The following is a 22,826-nucleotide window of genomic DNA, read 5'->3' on the forward strand; positions in this document are numbered from 1 at the left end:
AAGAAGATATCAGGGTGAAGAGCTTTGCAGATAGATGGAACAGCATGTGCAAAGGTCCTGGGATGGGAGTGAGACTGACATGCGGAGGCCCAGTAGGCGAGTCTGTGTTTGGGATGGCGTGAGCAGTGGGCCGTGGAGAGCGGCGGGCAGGTCCCAGGCCCAAGTTCAACAAACTGAGGCCATTACAAGGATCTGGGCTCTCAGAGCAGCTGGGTAGCCACAGGGTGTCCTGGGCAGAGCAGGACTAAACTGCAGCTTAGGGTTAACCAGCCACACCTGCATGGGGTCACAACTGGGGACAAGGGAAGAGGAGGGGAGAGGTCCCCTGGTCCTGGGTAAGGTGGCTGGTTCTACGCAGGGGGAGAGAGGTGGTGAGAAGTGTCACCACAGAATCATTTTGAAGGTAACACCTGCACCATCTGCTCTCAGACTGGATGGGAGGGGGTGTGGAGACAGAGCAGAAGCCAGACTGATAACTCCAGTTTGGACCCAGCTCCTGACTGGCTTTCAACTCAGCACAATGGGCACAGCCAGCCTGCCTGTGAAAGCCTGCAGGCACCAGGGCCCAGAGCCCACATGTTCCGGCTCCAGCTCACCACCTGCCACACCATGAGCGCTCAGGACATGCCCCTCGTGGACACGAGGGCATCAGAAATCGCAGTTCCCTGTGATATAGGGCAGGGCTCCTCTCATCTCTGGATCTGTCTTCTGCTTTGTGAAATGCGTACAGCCACTAGACCAGTGGTTCTCAACCTTCCTAATGCCACGACGTATTTTCATTGTTACAAAGGGGTCATGACCCACAAATTAAAAACCGCTGCACTAGACAAATACACATAGAGTTTCGATGGCCTTTCGGACGCCAGGGACACATCAGTGGGCTGACAAAGTCCCAGCCCTGGTGCTATATACCCCTCAGGGAGAAAGGTGATCCAGGTAAACAGTCAAAACACTCAGTCCCTGAAAGCTGCAGGGGAGTCTAAGGGGGCGGAGAGCAGCAGCGGCAGCCCAGGCAGCAGGGCTGGGACGGCAGAGCCCAGGGCAGAGCAGGGCCTGCACCGCACTGTTGGAGAAGCCCCACAGGGTATGAGCACTGGCTTTGGGAATTAGCAAAACTCCAGCCTTAGCCTCCTGGGACAAGCAAGCCGGTGCCTCCCTCCTCCCCACAGCCTTCACAGGGAAGTGGGGGCATCTTCCTGCTGGTTCTAGAAAGGTCTCGGCTTTCCTCTCTCTTAGTCCTCACAGCAGCCCTGTGAGGAAAAGACCACTAGCCCAACTTACAGATAAAGGCACTGTGGTTTGCCCAGAGTGTTGTGGCTATTAAGTGGCTCAGTCTAATTTGAACCCAGGTCTTCCCGAGACAGCCAAGGTAGTATGAGAGCGCTCAAGCACAGCAGGCAGGAGGGCAAAGTGCCGAGATGACTTGGTGATATTCACTAAAGCTAAGATTTGCCTCCTGTAAGCTGGTGATTTCATTCCTGGGTATGTGCCCAGCACGGATGTGCACATGTTTTTGATAAAATACAGGTAAAAGAATTCTCATAGCAGCCTTATTTTTAATAGCCCCAAACTACAAACTTCCCATCAACAAGGGACTGGATAAAAGAGCTGTAGTATGTTCATAGCGTAGAAAACTACACAGCAACGGAATGAACAAAATGAACCGTTAGGGCTGCGCACACAGCGGCAGCTCCAGGATGTCTGCCCAGCAGGAAAGTCGCCCAACACAGGGCTTCTCAGATCACACCTCTTTCACTAGTTGACTAATACTACGTGTATCTAATACAAGAAAATGCTATGTAAGTAGTTGTTACACTCCATTGTTTAGCCTGATACGTTCAGTGTAGATACGGTTTTTTCCAAATATTTTCAATCCTCCGTTGAATCGTGGATGTGGAACCCAGGGACATGGAGGGCCCAGCTGTGTTTCCACAGAGGGAAGACTGCATGGGGGCCCTCCCAGGGGACAGGCCTAGAGCTGCCACCTGAGATGTGTGCACTCCACTCTCAGCAAAAGAGAAAGCCACCTGGGCCCTCCCTGCTCTGCCATGGCCCCAGGACCCGGTCTCACACTGGTGACAGGGCCGGAGGCCAGATGCCCTGGGAGGCCGGCGCTGGCAGTCTGGGTGCAGGCTGCAGATAGTCTGTGGGGAGGAGGAAGGGAGTCTATTGCTGGGGTGCAGAACCAGCCTGGTGCCACTCCGATGGTGTCCCCGTCCCTCAGCAGTGTGGTCTGTGTGTTTGTCTCTGTCCATGGTTGAAGACTAGGGCAGCCTTGGCTCTCCAGGCACTTTCAGATCATAAAAAGCCCCTAGTCCCTACACTTAGGACACAGTCCCCATGCAGTGATTGGCACCCCAGCCTCCGGCAGTGGGTCCACTTTGGGACATGAGCTAGGCTGACCCACTCCTTTCCCCCAGCCTCAGCCTCTTACCTGCTAAACCAAAAGGGGAGGCCAGGTCTTCCAGCCTCTGCTGGCTTCTCGCCCAACCCCTACCCTGCCTGGGCTGGGCTACCTGGGGAGGGGCTCTGGTGAGGGAGGTGGTGATGAGACAAGACCTGCACATCTAGAGCTATGGGCTGGGGGCCAGGTGCCCTCGGGGACCCCATTTTAGGAGGAAGAAAACTGAGGCCCAGAGAGGGGTCACTCACTAGTGGGTAGCAGAGCGCGAACCAGGTACCCAGGCTGCCCCTGCTGAGGGCTCCAGGGCCTTCCCCACCTTGGCAGCCCCCAGGACAGCAGCTTTCAAATTAAGAGCCCAGGGCCTTTCCAGGGACCCTCCAGGTCCTCCATGACAACTATTGTGAGATAAAGTCCCCAAACCACATGTTTTCAGGGGACAGGCTGAGGGCGCATGTGGAAGAGCTAGCTGCCTGTGTTAAGCCAGACATAAGAGAGGGCTGCAAATACGTGAGTCAGAGCTGCTCTTCTCACTTCCTTTCTTTTTTTTCTTTTCTTTTCTTTCTTTTTTTTTTTTTAGAGACAGAGTCTCATTTTGTTGCCCTCGGTAGAGTGCCATGGCGTCATAGCTCACAGCAATCTCAGACTCTTGGGCTTAAGCGATTCTCTTGCCTCAGCCTCCCAAGTAGCTGGGACTATAGGACTACAGGTGCCCACCACAATGTCTGGCTATTTTTTGTTGTTGTTGTTGCAGCTGTCATTGTTGTTTTGCTGGCCTGGGCCGGGTTCGAACCCGCTAGGCTCAGAGCATGTAGCTGGTGCCCCACTCACTGTACTGCGGGCACCCAAGCCCCTTGCTTTCTTTCAATACATGATTTCTCATAATAATATGCTGTGCATGTGAACAAGTCAGGAGTTTATTATTACCATAAATAAGTGAATAAATCTGTCTTTAAATTCTTAATTTTAATTTCTAATGTGGTCACTGTTGATGGCTGTGGCTCCCAGAGCAGCAAGCAGCCCTCTAGGGTCATCTACAATGTTTAGGACCAAGGCAGGGGGAGGAAGGACAGGGGTTGCTGGACTCTGCTGCCCTTGCCAGGTGTGGGGACTACGTGTCCAGGTTTTCCTCCTAGGGAGGAGGCCCCTCACTGGACTGTGGTGAAATTCTCTGCCAGAGTCCCTGGGATCCCCTTCTGGAGACCAGAGGAGGGACCAGGCTTCTCTGCTGTCCATGAGGGGCTGCGGGGAAACCACTCGCAGGCACAGCTCCCTGCAAGCACCCTCCCACTGCCAGCTCCTGGTAACTGTGTACATGGTCACTCTGAAACCACTGCTGTTAGTGCCTCTGCTGTTCCTCAAAATGGTCCAGGTGGCATAAAAAAGAAGGATGGAAAAATCATCCTAGGTTAGAGGAGACTAAGGAACTGTGACCTGTGTGTGCAGAAGGCAGGTCCTGGGCGGGATCCCAGGACAGGTAAGAAAGGTTAGGCAAAAAAGGGCAGCATCTCGATAAATCAGTAGTCCTTATTACTTAATTACTGAGTTAATAACCTTGGATAATAGTTAACTTTGGCCTATTACAGTGGTTCACATCTATACATGTAATCCTAGAACTCTGGGAGACCCAGGCAGGAGGATCCCTTGAGCTCAGGAGTTCGAGACCAGCCTGAGCAAGAGCAGAAAAAAAAAAAAAAAAACAGAAAAAAAAATTAGGCAGGCATGGTGGTGGGTGCCTATAGTCTCAGCTACGTGGGAGGAGGCTGAAGCAGGAGGATGGCTTGAGTCTAGGAGATTGAAGTTGCTGTGAGCTCTGATAGCACTGCACTCTAGCCTGGACGACAGAGGGAGACTCTGTCCCTAATTAAAAAAAAAAATCAACTTTATTATTTAGTGACCAACGTTAAATTTCTTACTTTTGACAAATGTGCCTTGGTTGGCGAAAATGTTAGCATTATATTAAGGAGAGTATCTCTATAGCATCTTTTCAATTTTTCTGTAAATCTAAAATCATTCCCAAATTAAAAGTTCATTGTTAAAAAAAATGAAAGCAGCTATTATTCCTTGTTTGAAGTACAGAGGCAGGACCATGTACAGAGATGGGGAGGCACTCACCCTGCAGGGGTACAGCAGAGGGTTGGGCTGGGGTGTCCCATCTGTGAAAGTCCTGGGCGCTACGCAGGGATGAGTATAACAGATATGTCATAGCTTTTTTTTTTTTTGCAGTTTTTGGCCGGGGCTGGGTTTGAATCCATCACCTCTGGCATAGGGGACTGGCACCCTACTTCTTGAGCCACAGGTGCCAACTCATATATCATACCCTGATGAGCTTTCAAAGTTGTAATTGACAGAAAACTGGCTCGGGAGGTCTGGGCTGGAGGGCCCCAGGTGCTTATTTGGGAACCTGACCTGGAGCCCCCATGGCCTCGGGGAGCCCTGAGCCAAACCGCCAGGCCAGCTGCAGTTTCTGGTAGGAGGTCAAGGAGGAATCACATCCAGCAAAGAGCACCTGCGGCCATGAGGGAGCTCCCTGGCCAATCTTAGAAGCATCAAATAAGTCAGGAAAATGGGGCAGAGATGGGGGGTAAGAGGCCAAGGCCATGTGGGGCTTGAGTACTTTTGAGGACCTTGGCTTTGCCCTGGGTGAGGCAGGAGCGTTGGGTGGGGAGGGGACACAGCCTAACTCCGGGTTGGCAGGACCTCTCCCACAGCCACATGGTAGGATTGGTTGGAATCCAGGTTCCAGGCAGGGGCTGGGAGTGGCTGGGAGCAGGTGTGCAGGTGGTGAGCAGTGGACAGGTGACTCTGGGCCTGTTTTGACGTAAAGCCAACAGGCTCACTGGTGGACTGGTTGATGGAGAGAAGGGGTGCGGGCTGTGGAAGTCTGTTTGTGCTGCTATCCCAGCATTCTGAGACTGGGTAATTTATACAGAACAGAAACCTACTCCTCATATTCTGGAGATGGGCAGGTCCTAGATCAAGCCCTGGCACCTCATGTGGGTCCTCACACAGCAGAGCAGGGTAAGCGCGCCCAACCCAACAGCCTTCACCCACTCATGGGAGGGCCTCCCCAAAGACCCTGCCTCCGAGCACATCACGCTGGGAAGACAGCTTCCAACACGTGGATTCTGGGAACACATTCAGACCACAGCAGGGCTGGGCAACCGGAAGGACAGTGCTGCCTGTCCTGAGAACAGGACGCTGAGGCCTGCTGAGAGCGGGAGGAGACAGGCTGCCAGAGAGGCCCAGACTGCAGACAGTAGTGCTGGCACCCTCACCCCACAGGCAGGTATGTTAATCAGGTTCTCCAGAGGAACAGAACCAGTGGGGGCGGGGGTGGAGAAACAGAGACAGACAGAGTTAAGGAACTGGATCACAGGATTTCATGTCTGAAATCTGCGGGACCAGCTGGAGACTCAAGGAAGAGCTGATTTGCATCACAAGTCCACTGTGTTCTAGAAGTGGCATTCTCTCCTTCTCTGGGGATCTCAGGCCTTTTCTCTTAAGTTTAATTGACTGGAGGAGGCCCACCCCCATCATGGGGAAGTCTGCTTTACCCACAGTTAATCTCACCTAAGAAACACCTTTGCAGAGCTGTCTAGACCCGTGCTTAACCAAGTATCACACAGGAGGGTGGAACTGTCAGAGACCCTGGTGTGCCAGGGCCACCCCAGCCTCTTTAGTTCCTTCCCTGGAGCTCAGTGCAGGCTCCAGGTGCTCTGGAACCCAGGGGCCCTCCTACAATTTGACGGAACACAGCACCATGAGGTGTGTGAGGTGCACAGGAGAGTCAGGTGGTTGGTGTTTTCCCTCGTCCTGCCTCAGGTCCAGCCTGACCCACCCAGGGTGAGAGCCCCACTGACAGTGGAGTTTTCGTGCTTTTGTCTTGAGGTGTCTGCTTAGCCATGCTCTTTTTTTTTTTTTTTTAATTAATATGAGGGTACAAATGTTTAGGTTACGTTGTTTTCAATTCTAAGGTAAAGTTCAAGTTGTTGTTGAGCTCTTAACCCAGGTGTGGTGCTAAACTAGACCTGCTCTTTTTATCCGCCCCTAGGAAGATTGACGTCGTGTCCCCTCAACCAGTGTGGCTGCTTTCTCCTAAAGGGCAATGATGACGGGAACACCCCTCGGAGCAGCTCTTCCTCAGGCTGAGCTGAGCTGCCCTGGTCAGCCGGGGGTTTTGCCCAGGATGAGCCTACATGACAGGACCACCCACAGGGCATGGGGACCACCACCGCCTCCTCTCCTGAGATACACAGTCTTGTCTTCATGTGGGATGGGCTCTAGGTCCTCATCACATCCCACAGGGTGGCTCAGGCCACAGAAGGGCTACAACGGCATCTTTAATGCCATGCCCAGCCCATTCCAGCACCTACGTCTGAGTCCTGGCACAGAATTCATTCAAATATTTAGCAACTTCTTCCTGTATTCCAGGCCTGCATTAGGGGCTGGGAAGAAAATGATCACAAAAGCAACACAACCCCATCAGGGCCCTCATGACTCTCTCCAGCTTTCCTGCCCCACTGGGCCCCAGTGGCAGACCTCCCAACTGCCAGGGGTCTGTTTCTCTGAGCCTCTGGAATTGAGGGGGCTGCAGGCCAGGGCAAAAGCACCAGGGAACTATCATGCCCCTGTGGCAGCCTTCCACTGACAGGACTTAGTGCAGGCGTCCTCAAACTTTTTAAACAGGGGGCCAATACACTGTCCCTCAGACCATTGGAGGGCCGGACTATAGTTTAAAAAAAAAACTATGAACAAATTCCTATGCACACTGCACATGTCTTATTTTGAAGTAAAAAACAAAACGGGAACAAATACAATTCACACTGCTTCATGTGGCCCGCGGGCCGCAGTTTAAGGACACCTGACTTAGTGTGTGCACCCCAGCCCCCACCACCCCTCCCAGCCTTCCCATGGGCCTGAGCTCCTGCTGCCCACTGTGGCAGCTGGCATAAAAACACCCTTACTTGGCTTCTTGCCTTCCCTGTGTCACCCTCCTCGCCCCTCGCCTGCAATTCCCAGAGGACTTAATCCCTATTGCGGTATCTGCTTGTGAGGCCCAAGACAAAAGAGCCCTGGCCCTCACAGCACTTTGCTAAGACAGATAATGAGCAAGTAAAGATAAATACAACACAGTAGACCCTCTGTAAGTTGACCACCCAAGGGTCTGTAACAAACTAGTCCACTTACAGAGGTGGTCAACATAAGGAACTAGGCCCGTACCCATATGTATATGTGGTGCATGTCTGGTTTATAAAAAGTAGGTCAGTTTAAGGAGGTGGTTAGAATACAGAGAGGGTCAGCTATGGAGACTGTACTGTTCATAGTTTTATTTTTATTTTTTGTTTTTTTATTGTTTATAATTTTAAAATGTGGTAAGGGGTCTAGAGTAGTAGTAGCTGGGTGGCTTGGTTCCAGGACCTTCTGTACATACCGAAATCTGAGCATACTCAAGTTCCTGATACAAAAGAACCTATATCCTCCAGTGCCCTTTAAATCATCTCTAGATCACTTCTAATTCCCAATATGGTGTAAATGCTGTGTAAATAGTTGTTATAATCGTATTGTGCAGGCAATAACGACAAGAAAAATGTATGTACATGTTCAGTGCAGTTATAATCTTTTTCTGAATATTTTTAATTCTTGGTTGGAATCCATGGCCGACTGTGTTATCTAGGAGAGGACAGGTAGAGAGGACTATCTTGAATGTGTTAGGTGAGGGGTAAGCTACTTTTAGAATGCAAGGTAGGAAAGGTCACTCAGAGGCAGTGACATTTGAACAGAGACTTGGGAGGATGAGGTAGAGAAAATAGCATTATAGACAAAGAGAAGAGCATATGCCAAGGTCCTGGGGCACGAAGAAGGTTGGCATATCCCAGAAACAAGAAACAGCTCAATATCTCAGGTATGGTGAGCAGGAGGGTGATGACTTGAAGTTGAGGGCCTTAGGTGCCTAACCCATCCCCACCTGGTAGGCATGATGAGGAGCTTTCCCTTTATTCTGAAGACAATGGGGGCTTCCAGCAATGACGGGGTAGACGATTTCAGACATTCCTCCTGCTGAGAACACTAGAAAAATTGAACATAATTAAAAATTGAAAAACGACATCTGTTGAAGGTATCAGAGAACTATCAAGGTAGCAAAGAGTTAGAGGAATTATGGAGCAAGATCTGGAGGAGGGCAGACACGCAGAGACAGTGCCTGTGCCAGCCACTCTCTCTGTGGGTGGCTACTGACTTGAGAGGCTGAGACCCTGAGTGAAGCTTTCTTCAGGCTCATGGAGCTTGGAAGAAGGAGTGGACAAAACTTGGTTTAGAGCCCACTGAGAAGGAGAAGCCTGCTACGTGAGGGTCCTTCACAGCTGTTCCTCTAGAAAAAGGCGAACAAGAAATCAGCCAGCCCTCATGGGGCCAGATCTCAGCTTCAACCTTCTTAATTTCTCCTTGAATTAAGGTGACATGGGTCTGCTAGTCTTCCCAGCCTAGCTGCCTGCCAGAAACACATGTAAGGAGGAAGATAACAGCAAATTATTTCTATATTATTTTATACTTAGTATCCAGGATTACAAGAATATAAGACTTGGCTAAAAATCGGGGGGAGGGGCAGGGGCGGGGGGACAAAAAACAGTAAAAACCAGGGGGATCCAGATCATGGAGTTATCAGATCTGTATTTGGAAATAGCTATGATTAAATTTTCAGTGAATGACAAGAGAAGATGAGAAAGTTTGGCAGTGAATGAGAATCTACAAAAGAGAATCAGAAAACTAAGCATACTGTCACCATGTGACCCAGCAATCACGCCCCTTGGTACTCATCCAAATGAACTAAACACATGTATCCACACAAAACCTGAACACCAGTGTATACAACAGCTTTATTCATAATTGCCAAAGCTTAGGAGCAACCAAGACATCCTTCAGTAGGACGTAGACAAGCTGCGGCCTCCAGACCATGGAACACAACTCAGTGCTAAAAACACACAGGCTATCAACCCATGAAAACAGAGACTTTAAAGGCATATTACTAAGTAAAAGAAGCCAACCTGAAAAGGCCACATACTGAATGATTCCAACTCTATGACATTCTGGAAAAGGCAAAACTATAGGAACAGTACAAACACCAGTGGCTGCCAGAAGTTAGAGAGGAGTGTGGATTAACAGGCAGAGCATAGAGGGTTTTAGGGCAGCAAGACTTCTGTGTGATACTACAGTAGTGGAGACCTGTCACTATACATTGGTCCAAAGCCATAGAATGTATAACATCAAGAGCAAATTATGGACTTGGGTGACAATGACGTGTAGATGTAGGTTCACTGTAATGACAAATGTACCTCCCTGGAGCAGGGTGCTAATAGTGGGAGGCTGTGCATAGGAGGGGGTGGGAGAAATAAAGGGGTGTGTGGAATTCTCTGTACCTTCCACTCTATATTGCTGTGAACCTAAAACTATGCTAAAAATAAAGTACAGGGCAGCACCTGTGGCTCAAGGAGTACGGCATCCGCCTCATATACCAGAGGTGGTAAGTTCAAACCCAGCCCCGGCTAAAAACTGCAATAAATAAATAAAGTACTTTAAAAAAAAAAAAAAGGAAAGGAAAGGAAAATACTGGAAGAAAATAACTAAAAGGGGGACTAAGAAAAAAAAGGAAATTGTAGACCTGAAAAATTCAGTAACTGAAATTAAGAGCTCATAAGATGGCTGGGCACAGCAGCTCATGTCTATAATTCCAGCACTTTGCAAGACTGAGGCAGGAAGATCAGTTGAGGCCAGGACTTTGAGACCAGCTTGGGCAATATAGCAAGACCCTGTCTCTAAAAAAAATTGTTTTTAATTAGCTGGATATTGTGGGCCACATGTGACTGCAGTCCCAACTATTTAGAAGGCTGAGGCAGGTGGATCACTTGAGCCAGGAATTGGAGACTGGAATGAGCTATGATCATCCCACCACACTGTAGCCTGGTGTTAAGAGTAAGACCATGTTTCTAAAACAAAAACACAACAAAAAACTCAAAAGATAAGTTGAATAACTGATTAGATACAGGTAAATAGAGATGTAAAGAACCGAAAGATAGGTCAGATGAAAATATCCAGGCTGAAGAATGGAGAGAGAAAAGAGCATAAGAGACACATGGGATATGGGATAAGAGGCCTCACCTACATATACCTGGAGTCCCAGAGAAGAAGCACAAGAAAGCACTGAGGAGCAGTAGCAGTTTAAGAGATGATAAGTAAGAATATTTTTAAGTAGGCTTGGCTCCTGTAGCTCAAGCAGCTAGGGCACCAGCCACATACACCGGAGCTGGCGGGTTTGAATCCAGCCTAAGCCTGCCAAACTACAATGACAACTACAAAAAAAACAGCTGGGCGTTTTGTGGGGTGCACCTGTAGTCCCAGCTACTTGGGAGGCTGAGGCAAGAGAATCACTTAAACCCAAGAGTTTGAGGTTGCTGTGAGCTGTGACATTACAGCACTCTACAGAGGGCAACATAGTGAGACTCTGTCTCAAAAAAAAAAAATTTTTTTTTAAGTAAATGGAAGACATTGAGCCATAGATTTAGGAAGGACTGTAAACTCTTAGCAGGAAAAATACGAAGCAATCACACATAGGCACAGCACAACATTACTGGAAACCAAAGACAAGGAAAAAATCTTAGAACTAGGCAGAGAAAAAAATATAAGGGCAATGACAGCCATTTGAGGGTTAGTTTTTAGTAAGGGCTGATATGTGTATGATTTCCATTTCAAAAAAATCATCTGTACCTGCTGGGGGAGACTGGGTGGTAGTGGCAGACCAGTTAGAGGCTCACCAGAGAGGTGACAGTGGGTACAGCAGAAGTGACAGGAGAGGAGATGGGAGGGAAGTAGACACATTCAAAATGGTCTGTGTTTTGGAAGGGAGAACTGTCAAGCTTGTCATAATATGTGGGGATGGAGAAAGGAAGGAATCAAGGATCACGTCCAGATTTCTGGGTTGAGTGATTCAGCACAGTATGGTCGTGTCACTTACTGAAATGGGAAAGACTGAGGTAGGAAATAGTTGTGGGTATGCTGTGTGCAGGAGGCAACCCTCTCTCTGAGCCACTTTGTGCTCAGCTCACATTTGTACCCACCTCACAGCCTTATTAGGATGGTTGGCTATAGACACCAACTCAAAATGTCACATCGCTGGTTCAGGGCAGGCGCTGGAGGCAGGACCTCACTGCTCTTATCCCAGGGCCCTTGTCCTTTGCCAGTTTGAGTTCAGAGCTGCAGCAATCAGCCCAGCCTGGCTGCCTGGTTTAGGGTCCCCAGAGCTGGCTTAGCCTGTGCCACAACTAAGTCCCCATTTATCACAAAAAGAGGGAAAATAGATGAGCCTTCAGTAGTAACAGACGATTAAGCAACCCAAAAGGTCTTAAATATGTTTTTCTCTTTTCCTCACAACTTTTAAATTCTGCTTCTGCAGCCTGAGAATTGCTAATCTGCCTGTTCTGTGTACACAGGAGGTTCATGTTCCCCATCCTCCCTGCAGGAAAGTTTTCCTGAAGACAGCTGCACCAGAAACTGTTCATTGTTTTTGCCAAGCAGGGCACTGACGGATCTGATCTGACTCAGACATTTCTGGAGGGCCAGCCTCTGGGGGAGCCCAAGGTGATAGATAGTTCTCCCATTCCTGGCCTTCCTTTCCCCTCCACTAACATGTTAAAGCCACTATTCTAACTGCACCAAAGCCCTGCAGCCCTTCCCCTGAACCTCTGCAGACTTCTCCTCTGCAGAGGCTGCTGGACGGCCACCGCAGTCACCCTCAGCATTCCTGTCCATCTCTGTCCCACAGAGAATAGAGCTACAGGACAGAACATCCTGTACAGAGAGTCTGCACCTTCGTTGTCCCATCCACGGCCGTAAGCTCCATGGACTGTGAGCTCCACCAGTGCAAGAGCTGGGACCCCAGCACCCCTGCACACCACAGGTGCTCAATTAATGTTCACAAACAACTCTGCTTTGGGCCTGGCTGTCCCCTCTGAGAGGTTTGGGGTTCCTGGGGTGGAGATCAGCAGGATGGTAAGAGCATGGGCTCGTATCTGGGGCCTAAGAAAGCGGGTTCTATCCCCGGCTGCTCAGCGCTCAGCAGGAAGGGCCCAGGCTCCGCAGCAGGTGTCTGTGGGAGCCCAGCTCGGCTCCCCCACATCCCAGGCTGCGGGCAAAGTCCCCGGTCTCTTCCAGCCTCGATCCCCTTATCTGTAAAAAGGGTCGTGGCAGCTGCTGCTTATTCTGAGGATAGAGTAATTTAAAAATCAAGCGCATGCCTGGCACATGGGCGCGGTCAGCCCACCGTGCGGCTTCTTAGCAGCCTCACGCCCGCCACTCTCTCCCGCACATCACCGGGTCTCCTTCAGCGCGCGCCGGCCGCTGCTCCCGTCCAGCGCTCAGCCCTTGGAGCAGTGGTTCTCAACCTGTGGGTCGCGACCCCTTTTTAACAATGAAAATACATTGCGCATTAGGAAGGTTGAGGACCACTGCCTTCGAGGCCTCAGCGGCGCTCGGCCCTGGCCCCGCTTCCTCCCATCCTTGCCGCCGTCTGGCGGTGCCCGTCGCGCCCAGGCGCAGCTCCACACCGCCGGCGTGAGGATCACCGCGCTGGCCCCTGACGCTGCGGTCTAGTCGGGAAAGCTGACAGCCACCTGCGCACGCAGGAGCCGCTAGCTCGGTCCCAGCAGAGATTAAGTGCCACTGGACATGAACCCGATCGAGGTGGTAGGGGGTGGCCGGGGCGGGGGCTCTGGCCAGGTGGCCTTTCTGAAAATGCGAGGCTGGAACTGGGACTCAGGGGTGCAAAGAGCCAGCGCGGAGCGTTCGGGGAGCCCGAGCCCCAGGACAAGGGCTTGGCACTGGGAGAAGCGCAGAGGAGGGGAAGGAGAGCAGGAAGGCGGAGCCGGGCGGGGCGGGCAGCGGTGAGGGGAGAGAGAGCGGGGAGGCGGGGCGGGGCCAGGAGTGAGGAGAGCGAGCAGGGGGCGGGACTGGGCGGGACCAAGGGGTGAGGAGAGCGAGCAGGGGGCTGGGCGGGGCCAGGGGTGAGGAGAGCGAGCAGGGGGGCGGGACTGGGAGGGACCAGGGGGTGAGGAGAGCGAGCAGGGGGCTGGGCGGGGCCGGGGTGAGGAGCGCGAGCAGGGGGCTGGGCGGGGCCAGGGGTGAGGAGAGCGAGCAGGGAGGCGGGACTGGGAGGGACCAGGGGGTGAGGAGAGCGAGCAGGGGGCGTGGCAGGGCCAGGTGGGAGGGCCCTTCCCCCAGACTCTGCTCTGGGCCTTTGAGCATCCCGCCCAGGACATCTGCGAATCACTGGGCTATGGCCGGGAGAGCTCGCTGAGTCATGTCGGCCGTCAGGCCCCCATCTTCTCACGAAGGACCCGGTTCATTGATTCTCCTTCCTCCCCTTCACCCAGCAGAGTCCAGAGGAATCAAAAGTTGTTTTGTTTTGTTTTTTAATTCGTTTTTCATGGTTCATTCTGAACCATTCATTTATTTATCCTACTGTGAGCTGAATGCTTTTCTGGGCTCTGAGGACAAGGCTGCCTCAGCTCTCCTGTCACCAGGGCAGGAGGGACCTGGCAGACCTACCTAGGAGCCGCCCCTCTAACAGAGCTCCCATGACACTGAGCCAGTCTGTCCATCTTTGTCCAGTGTCACATGTACAATAGAGAACTTTAACAAGAGAGAGATTCTTTTTTTCCCCAATGTAAGATCTAAAAGTTTCTTGGATGTTCTGTCCTGTAACTCCAGTCCCCACCCAAATCACCCAACCTGCCTAAAACCAAACCTGTAAGAGATTAAGAGATCACCAACCCACTTTTTCTTCCTGAGTGAGAACAAGTCATCCCTCAGTATCCGCAGTGGCCTGGTTCCAGGACCCCTGCAGATATCAAAATCCACAGACCCTTATGTCTCTCAATAAACTGATGTATTATTTACTTACATATAGCATATACACACCCTCCTGTATATTTTAAATCATCTCTAGATTGCTTCTAATACCTAATATGGTGTAAATGCTGTATAAATAGCTGCTATACTGCATTGTTCTTATTTATTTATTTATTTATTTATTGAGACAGAGTCTTACTATGTCGTCCTGGGTGGAGTGCCGTGGTGTCACAGCTCACAGCAACCTCAAACTCATGGGCTTAAGCGATCCTCTTGCCTCAGCCTCTCAAGTAGCTGGGACTACAGGCGCCTGCCACAGCACCCGGCTATTTTGTTGTTGTTGTTGTCATTGTTGTTTAGCTGCCCCGGGCCAGTTTGAACCCTCCAGCTCTGATGTATGTGGCCAGCTCCCTAACCACTGAGCTATGGTCGCCAAGCCTATTATTATTATTTTTTCCAAATATTTTCTACCTGTGGTCGGTTGAATCCCCAGGTGCAGAACTGTAGGTATGGAGGGCCAGCTGTACTTTGAACTGCCTTCTCTGTCTCCTGACCCAGAAACCTGGACCAATGTGCTGGGAACTGTTTTCAAGGCTGCACTTTTTGTAAGGCTGCAAATCGTTTCTCTACTCACAGTCACGGGGACTGGGGAGGGAGAGGGCAGAAAAACCAGAACTTAGCTTCTTCTTTCAGTGAGAAGTCATCCTTCTTTCTCTCTGGGCACTATCTAGGCATCTGGGAGGAGTAATAGAAATACTGTACAGAGGGAAGGGTTTGGGCGCCTGAGGGAGATCATTTACCAGTGCTATGACCTTAGGCAAGTCACTATACCTCTCTGACCCTCAGTCTCCTCTTCAGCAAAACAGGAATACTAATAAACGAATTCCCGAAAGGACTAAATTAGGCAGGGAAAGTGCCTGGCACACAGTAAACCAGCAACACGTGGCAACCACTATTATTTATTCAAAGGTAAGGACATTGTAAATTAAGACTAATTACATCCCCTCCATGACCGTGAGCACCTCTGCTGCCTTGGAGTGGGCGCTTCAGAGGAAAGAGTGTTCACAGCAGCTCAGACACATGGGGCAGGAGACAGTAAAGGCAGTTCAATGCAGTTCACATCCCATCCCTCCCAGTGGCTGATAGACATCTGTACACGGCAACGAGAATAATTGGGAAACATGAATTGAAACAAGACACCGTTTCTTGTTTGACACAAAATTAATAGTCTGATACTATCCCATGTAGATAAAGATATGGAGACAGGAAAAGCCACATGTGGCTAGTGGAGTGACATTAGTGTGGTCATTTGGGCATTTCCTAGTGCCCCCCTTGCAGGTGTGATATGTGTTCCAGCCAAGGACACCAGAGTGATCCACAGAAAGGTCCTGTCTGTCGAGGCCCAGCATGTTCACAGTGTGCCAGAGCATCACCCACACATGATGCTAACTGCAAAGACAGTGGCTTCCCGTGGGACACCAAGCTGCCAACACACGCCTCCCGGAGCTCTCAGTGGACAAAGGGACATGGTAAGCAATACCAGGAAGAAACAGCCAGAGAGATCCAGCTGTGGGACATTCCATAATACATAATAAGTCTCTCCATAAGTCAGCGTCAAACAGAAGAAAAGAAAAGAAGGCAAAAGAGAGAAAAAGGAAGGGGACTGCTCTAGATGTAAAAGGACCAAAGGGCCAAATGCAGTGAATATGTGCCCTGGGTCAGAGTCTGAGTCAAAAGAAGCAGCCATGAAAAACTTCTTAGGCTCACTGGGGACATTTACATATGGCCAAGATAGCAGAACATCATAACCAACAGTTACTGACTTTCTTAGGTGTGATCACAACAGCCTATGCGAGAGAATGTCCATTGTTTTAGAAAGTATAGATTGAATCCTCTGGGAATGAACAGTCATGATGTCTGCAAGTTGCTGGTTGCAAGAAGATAGAGACAGAAGTGGGAGACAGGGCATGGACACCAATAATGTGATGACTGTCGGACCTAGGTGGAGGGCCCAGGGGTGTTCACTATACTTTTAACCTTTCTCTAAGTCTTTAATTTTTCACAAAAGAAATTAAGAGGGGAATTTTTTTTAATAAGAAAAGAAATGAGATATTCTCACAAAAGGTTGGGGATTCATTTTTTAAAACCCCACTGTTTGCTTTTCTGGGTTTTGCTAAAATAATGGTACCTAGATTTCTGAGAAATTAACACAAACAGAAGGAACAGGTACATTTGCAACATGGGAAATTAAGCACATCTGAGTCATCTATGTAAATTGCAGTCATGAAAATGAGGGCTTTCTCTGCATTTCTAAGAAACGTCCTCTTTTGGCTACTCTTGCTTTTGTCTCACCTCTACAACTGTCTCAGTAGAAGGTTCAATAGCCACTCAAGGGAGCTGAAAGGGACTGAAACAGCAAGAGTGGGCCTGCATCCTTAGGGTCAAAATACCACCCACGTGCTTGTGCTCAGGCAGCGTGGGACAGTCTCCCTGGGAAATACTGAGCAATCTGACAACCAATGTCCCTTTGAGCAAGCAGTTCCGCTTAAGGACCTCATCCCTTCAGTGAGAGGAGAACGTGAGGCCCGTCTGGCGTCTGGCGAAGTGTTCAGAGCAGAGCCGCACACAGTAAGTGCTCCAGAAACTCTCCTCTCCTTATTGTTCCTAGTGAGCATTTTAAGAGCTCATTAAAAATATAAGAACTGATAGGCAGGACTTATTAAATGAAGAAGTAGCTCACTAAACAGTGTATAAGCCAGAAATTGTTTTTAAAAAGGTGTGCGGAGGAACGAAGGGTGAGGGGAAATGTACCATCTGGTGACACTGATGGAAGTGCCTGGACTTTGCTGGGGTCTGTGAAAACAGGAGCCTCTAACCAGGTGCTGACTTCAGGAGGGAAACAGTGGTCTGGGATATATCTAGACAGGAGGGTTACTTTTTAGTATCTCCCTTTTACACTATTTGAATTTTTTCTTTACCATGTGTGCATTTTAACCTTTAATGTAGTTAGACTGAAGGGTTAAAATATATCATTAAAGAGTTAAAATGCACACATGCTTAAGAACAACGATCCAGCTCCAGAGCCCTAAAGTATAAAAGGTATCTGTAGTCTGGGTTCCAAAGTGCTTCCATCACCGTGACCAGGGAGCTTAAAATTAGAATTGCATGTCCCCCTGGGAGACAGTTCAGAAACCGTTGGGCCAGAATGAGGTTTAGAAAGTTCAGAACAAGGTTCACAAACCTTCAGCACCTTTTCTGAGGTGGCCCAAGGTGGAAGAGGTATCTGTTTTCACGGGTTGCGAAATGATCCCAATCAAAGTTCAGGAACAGGCAAAGCCTCTTCAGCATAGAACAGAACAGTGGCCGTCTGGGTGGGGGTGCACACACTGCCTGGGGGCAGGTGAGGGGCCTCCCCATGCTGCTGGCACTCTGAGTCTCCATCTGGAGTCTGGGTGCCTGGCTGTGCACACATGTAAACATTTACTGAACTTCCCATTTGAAACATGTGCATTTCATTGCATGTAAATTACACTTCTAATGGAAGAAAATAGAAAGCAAATAAAGTCCATTATCTGTAAACCCTATTTGAGAAAAGGCGTTAACAAGCTGTGATTAGCAGTGAGACCAACGTAGGAAACCCTACCATCCAATTTCCAGCCACCTCAGAAATCAGGCTCAATTTTATTTTTCATTTCATGAGTAACATATGCTGGGTTTAAAATTCCACAGTAGTTGGGGCATGGGGCTGATGTCTGTAATCCTAGCACTCTGGCAGGCTGAAGCCGATGAATTACTTGAGCTCAGGAGTTCCAGACTGAGCAAGAGCAAGACCCCGTCTCTAAAACACTAGCTGGGCATTATGGCGGGCACCTGTAGTCCCAGCTACTTGGGAGGCTGAGGCAAGAGGATCACTTGAGCCTAAGAGTTTGAAGTTGCTGTGAGCTATGACACCATGGCACTATACCCCAAGGCAACTGAGACTCTGTCTCAAAAAAATAAATAAATAAAACTCCACAGTACTGCACATTGATCAAGATGATGTATGTGACTTCAGAGAGCAACAACCAGCCCAATGGGTCCATTTCTAGAAGGCGCAGTCTGCTCAACAGACAGAGCTGAACTTTACAACCCTCAGGGCTGGCCCCCCAGGGAGCCAGCTGCTCTGTGACATCTCAGAGCCCTGGCCCTGGAGGTATGCAAACAGAGGGCACAGCGAGACCCCACCGTGACTGTGGGCTTTCCTGTTCAATAGGCAGAAAGTTACTGGCAATGGAACTATTTGTCATCTCTGCCTTAGAAAACTGCCCTGCCAGAGCCCACCTGTGGTTTTGTTACTTTTCATTGAGGCAAAGGGAGAAGTGGTTACTTTTCACTATCTCCCTTTTACACTGTTTGAATTTTTTCTTTACCACGTGGGCATTTTAAGCTTTAATATAATTTGACTGAAGAGTTAAAATATATAATTTATATCACGTCGGCTAAATTTTAAGTAATGAAAATCTCCAAGTAAAAATTAAAATATTACAAATAGGGCTGAAGCCCTCTTTGACCCACACCCCAGACTGATGTCTTTTGCCACCTTCAGGGAGCCGTGTCATATTGCGTCACACTTCTCATGCATGGCATCCCTCTGTGTGTGTGTGTGTGTGTGTGTGTGTATGTGTGTAATGTGTTGGTTTTGTTTCATTAAAAGGCATCACACTGGTGATATGTATAAGTACCATGTTAAACTACTTTTTTCCCCTTGATGATCTATCCTAACAAGCTTCTAGAGTGCATTCTAACTGTGGCTATGACTTAAGGACGCTGTTTAATCAGACGTCTCTGCTGGTCGGGCACCTCCATTGTCTGCACATGAGGCTTCAGTGGCCACTGCTGGTGGCCGTGCATTTTGCATTGTAAGAGCCCTCCCGCCAACAGGCTCAAGTCTACACTTCCCTGAATCACCTCCTGCACTTGATATTATCAAACTGTAAAACTTAGCCGAGCTCGGGCGGCGCCTGTGGCTCAGTCGGTAAGGCGCCGGCCCCATATACCGAGGGTGGCGCGTTCAGACCCGGCCCCGGCGGAACTGCAACCAAAAAATAGCCGAGCGTTGTGGCAGGCACCTGTAGTCCCGGCTGCTCCGGAGGCTGAGGCAAGAGAATCGCTTAAGCCCAGGAGTTGGAGGTTGCTGTGAGCTGTGTGAGGCCACGGCACTCTACCGAGGGACTCTGTCTCTACAAAAAATAAAGAGAGACTCTGTCTCTACAAAAAAAAAAGTAAAAAAAAAAAAAAACTTAGCCGAGCTGATAGACTACAGATGATAGACCAGTTTTCACTATGAAACTGTATTTTTCTGATAACTGATGAGATGGAGCATTCTCTGCTTGCCGACCGTCTGTATTTCCTCTCCTGTCCTACCACTGCCATCCAGCTCTCACCACTCCCTGAACTGCCTTCCCTCTTTATTCCCCACCTGAGTCCTTCTCATCTTTCATAGGTTTCTTCCTGAACACCCAGTAGCCTTTCTTTGGGTTTTAAATTTCTCTCATTCCAGCTCCGGCTGTTGCTGGACCTCCTATGCCCCAGGAGGTCTCAGAGGAGCTGGGAAGACACAGAAATGAAGTCACGATCCAGTGTAATAAGGCAACATCATTTATTGAGAACTTACTATGTGCCAAGAACCTTCTGGGGGTATGTAACTGTGTTAGATCATTTCATCCTTACGACAACATCTAAGACAAGTGGTGTCAGTACATCCATTTTCCAGAAGAGAAAATGGAGGCCCAGAGAAGTTAGGTAAATCGCCACCAAAGCCTCCTGCTGGTATGTGGCAGAGCCCAGATTCAAACCCAGCCTGCCTGGCTGTGGTGCTCAGCCTTGCCAGGGCTTTGACGGGTGTAAGATGAGGCCAAGGAAACACAGAGTGTGAGCAGCTGATTTGGGATGGGGCAGTCAGAGAGAGCCTCCCTGGAGGAGCTGACCCCTCTTCCTTGAAGAAGGAACAGGAGAAGCTGACCATGCAATGGAACAGGACAAGGTGTCCAGGAAGAGGAAAGGGCCTGAGTGTGGCTGGGAGGCAGGGGAGTTCACTCAAAGCAGCCTGGCCTGGGCTGTGTGCTGTGGGGCAGGAGAGCAGGCCCAGGGATGGGCGAGGGCCAGACCTACAAGGGCCTGAGCTTCCCAGAGTCCATGCCTCAAGTCAAACCCAAGCCAGGTCCCTCTCGTTCTGTGCACCAGTGAGCCCAGGCCTCAGCCACTCCCAGGGCTCCAGAGACCCAAGGCGCAGGCATGAGTGGAGAGGAGTGCAGCTGATTTACATCCTACAGGTTGAGGGGAAAACCCAGGAAGTGCAGCCCAGGCATTAATCAAATCAAAGGCTAATAATACATGTCCTGAGTAATGAAGGGCCTGGGCAAGAGCCCGCGAGGTGGCTGGAGCCCGGCAGGCCAGAAGGAGCCGTGTGAGTAGTGGGGCAGGTGGGTTGGGGGTGGGCCCCATGGGGATCCAGGGCCTCCCCAGCTCCTGCAAGGGGAGAGCCTGAGTCTGGGCGCTTAGCCGGGGGTGAGACTTGCCTTCCAGGAGAGGTGCCCTGAGCTGGAGGTCACCCTGGCCCCCATCTCCCCTGCCACTCACACTGGGTCATATTAAGGCTGATACCAAACATCCCACTGTTTGATTTGTAAATACCTCAGGATCTATCCCTAAAATAGAACTCTTTTTTTTTTTTTTCTTTTTTTGTAGAGACAGGGTCTCACTGTACCGCCCTCTGGTAGAGTGCTGTGGCATCACACGGCTCACAGCAACCTCTAACTCTTGGGCTTACGCGATTCTCCTGCCTCAGCCTCCCAAGCAGCTGGGACCACAGGCGCCCGCCACAACGCCCGGCTATTTTTTTGTTGCAGTTTGGCCGGGGCTGGGTTTGAACCCGCCACCCTCGGCATGTGGGGCCGGCGCCCTACTCACTGAGCCACAGGCGCCGCCCAAAATAGAACTCTTTTTTTAAAAAAACCTGAAAAACCATACCGTTACCACTTCTGAAACTAATTCCTGAAAATCATAATATCATCACTATTCAAACTGTCCTGTTTTACTAATGTCTTTTTCAGTTGATTTGTTCAACTATTAACAGCTCCCACCCTGCCTCTTTAGTTTTTTTCCTTGCTATTTATTGGTTGAAGACACTGGGCCTGTGGGGTTCTCGCTAGGGCAGGCTTCACAAGGTTTATGAAATGCTTCCCGGTCCCTCAGGCTGTAGACGGAACCCTGGAAGGGGCAGCCTAGATCCAGGGCCCTCTGCTGCTCTGTCCCCAAACCCAGGCTAAGGTGCGACCACATCCCCAGACTTATACCCAGCTAAGACCTCAAATACAAGGAGTTTCTGAGAGAGTTAGACAAGGCAGTGAGAGACACCACCTTGACACAGGATGAAATTGCCCAGAGCCCTGGGACTATGAATCAGGAACTGGCCAGAGCTGGGAGCTGGGCTGCAGAACTGGCCCTGGCCAGGCAGGTGGGAGTTCCAGTTCCCACTGTTCACAGACTCACCCTGTGGCTTGGACAAACCCCTTCTCCTCAGCAGCAAAATGAAGAATACTGTCTGTTCCCTCAGAAACACAAAAGTGCTTTGAGCCTGCCAGACCCCCCTCTTCAAGAGTCATAAGCAAAGGCCCTTCGAAGGCTGTAATTAAAGAGAAGCACCTGACTTCCTTCTCCCCAGCACTTTCAGACTGATCTGACCACAGAGGCCGTTCTTGACACAGCACCTGCTAAGCAGCCAAGTATGTGAGGAAGGGGAAGCTCTCTGCTACAGGCCACCGGGTAGCGGAGCTCAGCCTGCAGTTGGTAAGCGACAGGACCCTCCTCTCTTCCCTCCTCAATGGAGTTTCTTTCTCAAGCTTCTCTTCTGCCAGCTGGTGTCAGTCTTGGGATTTTCCTGTGCCTCTCTTTGGGCTGGAGGGTGGTTCTGAGATTTTAGGTAGGTCCAGATGGTGGGAGAAGAGGAGGCAGGGACTGCGCTCCTGGTCAGTTAGGTATCTGCCATGTGGTCAGTTGTGGGCCCTCTCCCCATTAGGTCCAGTGGCATTGGTGGCTTCCAGGTGGTAAATGGGCTCTTAGAACCTCTCTGAGACTGCCCTTGTCCTCAAACCCACTACCACAGTCCACTCAGCCACGGCCTCAGTGCGCCAGGGAGGGTGGATGGTGGCCCCTCTCTTTCCTGTTCCCCTACCCAATTGTCTTTCTCTTTTGTTTTTAAATTTGCCTTTGAAGAGATAGTACTACAGCCTCATGGTTTAAATCCCAGAAAGCGTAGGAAGATATATAACAGGAAATCTTCCCTCCGCCTGTCCTCTGGTGCCTAGGGCCTGCCTCCCTAGAATAAGCAGCCAGACGGTGATATAATTTACATGCCGTGAGTTCACCTGTCTAAAGTGTAGGATCCCACATTTGTAGTGTGTGTACAGAGTCGTTCAGCCTTCACCATAATCTAATTTTGGAACATTTTGATTACCCCTAAAGGAAACCTCATCCGTCTCCACGCTTC

At 49.9% G+C, this 22,826-nt stretch overlaps 1 protein-coding gene across 2 annotated transcripts in view; it reads left to right on the plus strand.

Annotated features, from left to right (window-relative positions):
* Positions 1–16,688: 16,688 nt before the first annotated feature.
* The window catches only part of TNFRSF13B (TNF receptor superfamily member 13B), a 35,979-nt gene continuing 29,841 nt past the window's right edge, over positions 16,689–22,826 (plus strand). The window contains exons 1-2 of one of the 2 annotated variants that reach the window (XM_053563248.1): positions 20,723–20,744; positions 21,864–22,126. The gene's annotated coding sequence lies outside the window, so the exon portion shown is untranslated. Of the gene's footprint in view, positions 16,928–20,722; positions 20,745–21,863; positions 22,127–22,826 lie in introns of those variants that run through there. The other variant, XM_053563249.1, reaches the window with a different exon arrangement.

This window comes from Nycticebus coucang, chromosome 15, assembly GCF_027406575.1.
Source record: "Nycticebus coucang isolate mNycCou1 chromosome 15, mNycCou1.pri, whole genome shotgun sequence".
Classification (NCBI taxonomy): Eukaryota; Metazoa; Chordata; class Mammalia; order Primates; family Lorisidae; genus Nycticebus; species Nycticebus coucang.